Source organism: Arachis duranensis, chromosome 9 (assembly GCF_000817695.3).
Source record: "Arachis duranensis cultivar V14167 chromosome 9, aradu.V14167.gnm2.J7QH, whole genome shotgun sequence".
NCBI lineage: Eukaryota > Viridiplantae > Streptophyta > Magnoliopsida > Fabales > Fabaceae > Arachis > Arachis duranensis.
In genome coordinates, this window is record NC_029780.3 from 97863716 (window position 1) to 97870690 (window position 6975).

Below are 6975 nucleotides of genomic sequence, written 5' to 3' on the forward strand. Positions count from 1 at the left end.
TCGGATTCTATTCTCATAAGAATTAGGGGTGAACTCGGATCGAATCGGATCGGATATGACCAAAATTTCGATTCGATCTGCACTAAAATCATCGGATCAGATTGGATATAATATTCGCAATTTTTAAGCTTAGATCCAATCCACACGTTTTTAAGTTTGGATCCGATCCGCACATTTGCAGATCGAATCGGATATCGGATATATTCGCAAAACACAAAAATATTTTTAAAACCTTATTTTTACTAAAAAAATATCAATAAAATTCATTTTTTCTATTATTAAATATATTTACTCTTAAAATAATATTAAACATATTTAATATGCGGATACCTACACAAAATCTGCAATCTGATCCTATTAGTGTGTGGATCGATCGGATCAGATTCAATTCAATATTGTGCAGATCAAATTCATATCTGCAATTTTCGGATCTGATTCAGATAAATACTGTGAATATACGGATCGGATCCGATAAACACCCCTAATAAGAATCAAATATAACCAAGAAAAAGTAGAAATTAAAATGATAATATTTTGACTCTTTAAAATCAAACTTATTTAAAAATAATTTTTTAAATTTTAAACCAAATATAAAAATATATAATATTTACATCTTAAAATTTTTAAAAATTACTTATAATTTTTTTAACCACGCACACTCACACTGCTATTATCAATGAAAAATCCATTACAAATTTTACTGGTCAACAGTCAAAATCTATCTTTAAAATTTGATAATAATAAACTAATTTTTAGTAGTCAAAGACGAAGTTAGATAAAATATTAAAGAAGATTAAAAATATTTATACAATAAAATAAAATTAAAATAAAATTTTAAAAAGACTAAACTAAAATTTACATATAATTTACATATAAAAATTAAAATTAGGGACATTGGCCCTTTCTCTTCATATAATTCCGTCCTGCTAGTAGTTATCATTATCAAACTATATAATCCCATTTAATTTTCACCAAAGTGCGCCTTGCCAAGAGAAGATGTGGTCCATTAATTATCAACAATTCTCTCTCTCTCTCTCTTTCTATGTATATATATAAATCCTTTATCTATGTTGTGTCCTCCAATACCGATTGAAAGATTCAAATAATTAAGTTTACCTATACCGAATGAGCACGGGATTATTGGATATGAAGACAAGAAAGTTAAGTTGATATGAATATCAACGGAGGTCTACTACTCCTGTCTCTTGCATGCATTCTGGCTACTAATTTGAAATTAAAGTGGTTTCCATTAACCAAGAATAAAGCGTTTTCTTATTAGATTTAGATCTTCTAAAGTTTAAATTTTATTTTAGAGAATAAAATGTGATCTTTTATTTTTGAATAATTTTTTTTTCATATTTATTTTTAGTCTTACCTATGAAATCAATAGTGAGAAATCACACTTTACTCTCTAAAATAAAATTCAAACTTTAGAAGATCCAAATCCTTTCTTATTATATTAGGTAAGCATTATTAAATTTAAAGGACAAATAATAATGCCAAGATCATGACTGTTATATGTGTATATAATATGATGAATTGGATCATAGAGGAAAGAAGACACTACTAAAACAGTTTTATGTGTACACGGTATGTATCTGTTAGGCACTTCTGCAAATCTTGAAATACGCACCTACGTACACTTCTAGAACTGATCGAGCATTCCTTAATGATTAATTAGAATTTCGATCTTTTTCCCTTTCCAAATAAAGCAGATCCACCACACCAACAATGCACTTAGACAGTAAAAAAATATCCAATAACTTTTTAAGGATAATTACTATATGACTCGGTCATTCTTTTTCAACTTTTTCCTTCTCATTTTTAATTTCAAAAATATAGATTAATCATCAACCCTTTAAGCTAAAATGGCACTTATTTTTATGATTTCTCATTTTTTAATTTGGTGGTAAGTATTCAATCGTAAGACTTAATTTAGAGTCAAAAGTCAAATTAATTAAAATGGAAGCTAAGCATCCTATCGTCGTTAGTAACACTACAAGAAATAAGGGGTTTAGCCACGAAAAAAATTATGGTTAAACTCTAAGATAACCGTAACAACTATACATTGGCCACGAAAGAATATTTGTGGCTAATCGGGGGGTTGCATTTTCAATTTGTCACGATTTTAGCGTTATTAGCCACAATTTTAAACATCGTGGAGACCTTCAAAGAGTCACGATTTATATATCATTGTCCACGCATAATGCCGTGGCTAAATAAGAATAATTAAATAAAAAAGTATAATTCTACTACACTTCATCCGTAGTTAATTTGTGCAGGCCGGGTTTTTCAGCCACATTTTTTTGTGGCTAATGTTGAATTATTTAATCACACTATTTTTGTGGCTAACTCACTATATTTTTTACATACAATTCAGGGCTAATTTGTGCTAATTTGCTTTAATTAAACAATTTTATTAAATTAAAATTATATTTATATATATTACATTAATAACAAAAATCAAACTTTTTAAATATATAATATCTAACATTTTTCCATAAAAAAATACTAATAAGAATTCAGTATAATAATAATAATAATAATAATAATAATAATAATAATAATAATAAAAGTCTAAACTTATATATAATAAGAAATAAAAAAATTAACATAAATAAAATAAATTCTAATCCCTTCTAGATTAAATATATTTAAAATTTCAACTATTACTTATTAAATATATCAATTAAATGTCTAACATATCACTGGATAAACTAGGCACTTTATCACTATATTTTGATAACAAAATACAGAGCTGCCATATCCATAACTTTTTCTCTAAAGTTTCATGCAGTTTCTCTAAATTTATCACACATCATACATTTTTAACACCAAAGACCTTTCCAATTTACAGCGTTGCTCTACGAGCCATTACACCCAGAAATCGTATCAATAAATTTACGTCATTATCTCGACTTTGTCCATGTCCATCAAGTTCCATAATGTCTTTTTCATCCATTTTCAAATGCCAAACTTGAATTGTCCAGTTGTAATTTCTCCCATAGAAGTGTCTGCAATGAATATAAAATTGAATAAAAAAATAAACTAAATATTAGAATTCAAAAAATCACGTAAAAAAAATTGAAATTTCATATACCTTTGACATTCACAACTAAAGGGTCATTATAATCTTTTCAGGTACTGGTTGAGACTTATTTCACCCAAACCTTCTGCAAATTCTTTATTGTTGTTGATATTCTGTGTTATCGTAATTATGCTAAAAGGGTCTCTTCTGAATTATTATGTTTTTGTTTCACGAAAAAATCTACTAAAAAACTAACAAATAACAAAGAAAAAATCAGTATTTTGAGTTTGGAGGATACCCTATCATATGATAGGGTTCATATAGTGTGGTTAAAGAGAGTGCTTTTAAGGTGCTGCAGAAAAGTAGGAGTTAAAAGACAACGTGAATGATGGGAAGTTATATTAAAATTTGTCCGTGATTATTTTAACTTTCCACCAAAAACTACTTCAGAAGTTAAGCGCACATTAAAAATTTTAAATTTTAAAAATTCAGCTTGACCAATATTGTTTAAATTGTCTTTTAACTTTCTTTAATCTTAAGAATATTTCTTTCATCCTACTTTTTATTATCTACTAAATATACCTTAAATTATTTTATTTTTAACACAATAGTTATTTATTTATTTTTTAATGATCAAATATAATAAAAAATTTAAATTTAAATTTTGATTTTGTAATATTTTTATCTTTAATTTTTATTACAATAACAATAAATAACCAAAAAACTACTTTAATAAATATATGACCCTCACAATCTCTCATTTCATGCACTTGATAGTTGATGATTTAAATAATATACTATTATTTAATTATTTACCTATTATACATGAAACAATATAACAAGAGTTATACATTAAGTAAATTTTGTAAATATTTTTACCTAAAAATTTTAATGTTTAATAAATTTTAATTACTAAATTAGTTACTAAAATTTTATTACATTAGACAAATTAATTATCAGATAAAATTGTTATAAGAAATTTTATAAATTAATTTCTTTGTTACTTAATAAAATTTCAAACTTTTATACAAGTGACTCATAAATTAATTAGTATTAATTTTTTTATAACTGAAAATAATCATAAATATGTGTTAATGTTAGAATATTAAAAAAATGATATTATACATTAATAAATTTATTTAAAAAATTAATTTATTTAAGACAGAATAGCCATGGTACGTTAATGTAAGTAAGAAATACAGCTACGAAAAATATTGTTTGTAGCAAAAGATTAAATTTTAGCCACTGTCGTAATGTTTCGTGATAAATAGAAGACACACTCATTTATTTTTATCACAATTTAGTGTTGGTAGTTAAAATTTGGTGGCTAAACACCGTTTTGTGGTAGTGTAAGAACTTTCATGATATGCAAATTGCAACCAAGTGGAAGAGCCAATAACTGCCATTGACAGTGTTAAATACTTATTTCAAGTTAAATATCAGTTTACCTTTAATATTGAACCATTTTCCTTTAATTAACTATATATAAGACTAATTAATTTTTGATATAATAATATTTTTTGTAAAAGTATCACATTTAAAGAAGAAGATTAAGAAGAGAAAGATTGAAAGTTGAAAAAGAAACGAAAACAAAAAATTCTGTTTCTGATTGAATTACAAAAATGGTAAAGTTGAAGATTTACATGAGTTCAGTAGGAGCACTTTATAACATAGTTGTCACCTATTGTGAACCACAAGTACTTAACTAATTGAGCCAACAGAAATCTAACTGACTAAGCTAACTAACTGTGTATGTGAGCTAACCAAGCCAACTGAAGACTGAGCTGACTAACTGCCTTTCATTCTCTCAGCTTACTCTATCATGATCCCTGCCAATCAGCTTTCCTTCTGGTGTTCTTGACTTGACAAACTCATTTGGCTCATTAGTTGACTTGCTTTCATGACTTTGAGTGTAAGATTGGGTTTGCTGCCAACAATACTGCACTAAGATTGTCACAGTATATTGAGGGAGATGTTTGGAGTGAAATTCTTAGTTTAACTATGAGGTTCTTTATCCAGATCAGCTCAACAACCAGGTCTGCCATAGCTCTATACTTAGCTTTGGTGCTAGACCTTGCAACAGCACCTTGCTTCTTTGAGCTCCATGACACCAAATTTCTTTCAAGAAAGACATAGAACCCTTTAGTTGATTTTCTATCATCTAGATCACCTCCCCAATCCGAGTCACTATACGTTGAAATACTATGAATGCTTGTTTTGTGTAGGTGTAATCCGAAGCCTGATGTGTCACTGACATATCTCAGCACCCTCTTTACCAGCTTCCAATGGTCATCCAAAGGTGTTTGCATAAACTGTGACAGTCTGCCTACACAATAAGACAGCTCTGGACGAGTGACTGTGAGGTACTGCAAATTTCCCACAACTAACCTATAAAGTTTCGGGTTGTGAAAGACTGAACCACCAAAGGCAGAAAATTTAATTGAGAATGGGAAAGGCTTATGGCAGGGTTTACAGTTCTCCATTTCTTCCTTTTTGCGTAAGTCTTTGACATACTTCTCTTGAGACAGGACTAAACTACCAGCATTAATCTTAGTTACCTGAATTCTAAAGAAGTAGTGCAAATCACCTAGATCCTTAAGTGCAAATTTGTGATTTAGCTGCTGAATCACTTGGCCAATTGCTTCTTTAGAGTCCCTATGATTATTATATCATCGACATACACAAGTATAAATAATGTAAAGTTTTGTTTGAATCTGACAAAGATAGAGACATCAGATTTTGTAACATTGAATCCAAGGTGTTGTAAGGCTGTAGAGAGCTTGTGATACCAGGCTCTTGGTGCCTGCTTCAAGCCATAGAGTGTCTTCATTAGTTTACAAACTAAATGGCCATCTCCCAGTTCATAGCCTCTTAATTGCCTCATGTATACATCCTCAGCTAGATCACCATGCAAGAATGCATTGTTCATGTCAAGCTGTCTAATCTCCCAATTTTTGCACAAAGCCAAGGTAAGCACAATTCGAATTGAGATGTGTTTGACAACAGGGCTGTATGTCTCAGCGAAATCAAAGTCTGACCTTTGTGAAAAGTCCTGGACCACCAAACGGGCTTTGTATTTCTGGAGGCTACCATCAGAGTTATACTTAACTCGAAACACCCACCTATTGCCTACTGTTTCTCTCCCTTGTGGTAAGGGAACTAGCTCCCAGGTATGATTCTGGATTAGAGCATTGTACTCTGCATCCATGGTAGCCTTCCAGGCTGGATTTGTCAGAGCATCTTTTACTGATCTTGGTTTAACATGCGCAGAGAAAATATTGGGCCTAAACACTCGATTTTTACTTCTTGTGATCATGGGATGAATATTCAAAGGTGCAGTAAGGGGTTCATTTGCTAAGGGGAGGATAATTTCAAAATCTAAAATGAAAATTGAGATTGGTGTAGCTGATGGTGCTGATGGCACAGGAAAAGAAGAGGTGAAATTAGGTGGCTGTATGTTTGGAATGAATAAGAGACTAGGACTAGAGTTGAGAGTGTGATGAGGTGAGATTGGTACTAGTGGGGAAGTGGAGTTGCTTAATCTAGGCTGAACATAAGTTGGTGTATGGGAGGGATTATTATAGCTGTTTGGAAGATTGTTGTTTGAGGCTAATGTTGGAGCTGTAGGAATTCTTAGAAGCAGAATGGCTGGTGCAGATTGAGGTTGGGATAGAGAACTTGTCATTTTTGAAAGAGAACTGGTGCTCATCAAATACCACATTACTTGAGATCACTACTTTTCCTTGTTCAGTAAAGCACTTAAAGCCTTTTTGGATTGTGTTGTAGCCCAAGAAGACACAGGGAGCTAACCTGAACTCCAATTTGTGCCTATTGTAAGGCCTCAAATGTGGAAAATACAGACAACCAAACACCTTGAGGCTTGTGTAGTCAAATTATTTTGCAAACAGCTTTTCAAATAGAGATTGTCCTTGCAGCACTTGATTAGG